Genomic DNA, 1,836 nt, shown 5'->3' with positions numbered 1-1,836 from the left:
ACAGAAAAGCGGCCTCCTCCGGGTCCCGATTGTAGCCCCGGAAGCGCGGAAGGGGCGTGGCGCGGGGTGGGGCGTGGCTTTGGAGGGAACCACTAAAGCTGCTAGGGCCAGGATTTTGGCGCCAAGTGGGTGGCGTTTATATTTAGGACCTTCGCTAAATTTACATTAAAGCAGTTTCTAATTGTTTCGGTGAGAAGTTGGGTCATAAAGCTAATGAATGTTGACAGGAGTCAGAATATTGGTTTGTTTCTGCGGAGAAGGCGCAGAAGGAACTTTGAGGTATCCTTTTTCCTGTATCTTCGTAGGAAAGTGCACACATATGTAAAAAAAAATCGAGGTGTACATTTTTATTAGTATTTTGTGCAGTTTAGGATGTATGCTGGCCCTCAAAAGAATGTAGTTGGTGCAGAGATCCTAGAATAGAACTTTATAATGAAAGAAAATCATAGGCTTTTTTTTTCTTGGTACCGGGGATCAAACTCGGGACCTTGCGCTTGCCAGGCAGGCAGTGGAACCACTGAGCTAAATCCCCGGCCCCCATAGGCTTTTGATTAATATTCGAGATTGTTTTTCCTCAAACATTTGTAAATACAAATGCAAACCAAAATCTGCATAGCTCCCCTCAGTCCAATGATAGTTATCATTACGCTTGGCACCCAACCCCTCCAATGGCACTCCACCCCGCCTGGGCGTAGCCATCCCAAGGACACCAGTCATCTTCATGATAACAAAGCCAACTGTGCCTCCTCTGTGTTCATCTAGCCTGACTCCCAGCAGCACATCACTGTCAACCCACACTCCTTGTCAACCCTATGGGGTAGGTAGCTGCTCTTCCTCAAACAGTCCTCAACTTTCAGACATTGTTGCACCTTGAGACACTGTACTTATCAACACATTCCTCCAAGTAATCTAATCATGGTTTTAGGAGCCTTCAATATCCCTTCATTCTGATATGAAAATAGTTTATGTAGTTAGCTTATGAGTAAGGCAGCTAGCCAGGGTAAGAGCCTGAGATAGAATTGGATGATCAGCCACACTAATAAGAATCAAAATAAGAAAAGACAGTGAACTAGGACTTGGGCCAAGAATGAACTTCCTTAGGCCACATGGAAATTCAGGCCCTCCCTACCAAACTCCTTAGTTTTGTGGAATTTAAAATGCAAAACAACCAGTTTTTCTGTAAAATCCCAGCTTCCTGTAAACCCTACAAGTTGAGTAACTGGGTTAGAGAGCCTGAGTTTAATCGGTCATTTTAAATCTATAGGACCACCTGTGATAGGGGGGTCCAGTTCCGTACCTAGTGTATCCATAGGAAGTTCCAGACTGAGGAGCCATACAGAAATTCCACTCTATGGGTTTGCCTCCTGGAGAAACCGGGAGGCTTATTTTCTTCTTATTTCCAATTTTTTAAAAAAATTAAAAAATATCTCAACTCCCTCCTTTGGTTCCTTATTTCCAATTAAAAAAATGTCTCAACTTCCTCCTTTGGTTCATGACTTCATTCTTCAATTTTTGTGAGACCAAGAACTCGGCTTCTCCAGGATTAACCGTTGCACTGAGGTAGAAGATCCAAGAATTGCCACAACCTGGGAAAGAAACACCAAAGACTTACTGTCATCAGAAGGAACAGCTCTTTAAAAACATGAACATATAATATTATAAAGATAATGCATACTAAACTAGTGGTGAAGACATCTGAAAAATCAGTACTTCCCTTAGACATTTTCACTGCACTGTTTGTTTGAAGGACTTTTTCCAGCAGGAACTTGTGAGAAGAAACTTCTTTGCAGACTTAGAAAGGAAGAAAGAAAGAAAAAAAGGAAGGAAGGAAGGAAG

This window comes from Heterocephalus glaber, unplaced genomic scaffold, assembly GCF_053883595.1.
Source record: "Heterocephalus glaber isolate CG9 unplaced genomic scaffold, H.glaber_assembly_v1.0 deba00000901, whole genome shotgun sequence".
NCBI lineage: Eukaryota > Metazoa > Chordata > Mammalia > Rodentia > Bathyergidae > Heterocephalus > Heterocephalus glaber.
The sequence above is the reverse complement of the archived record's forward strand: the minus strand, read 5'-3'. Positions refer to the sequence as shown.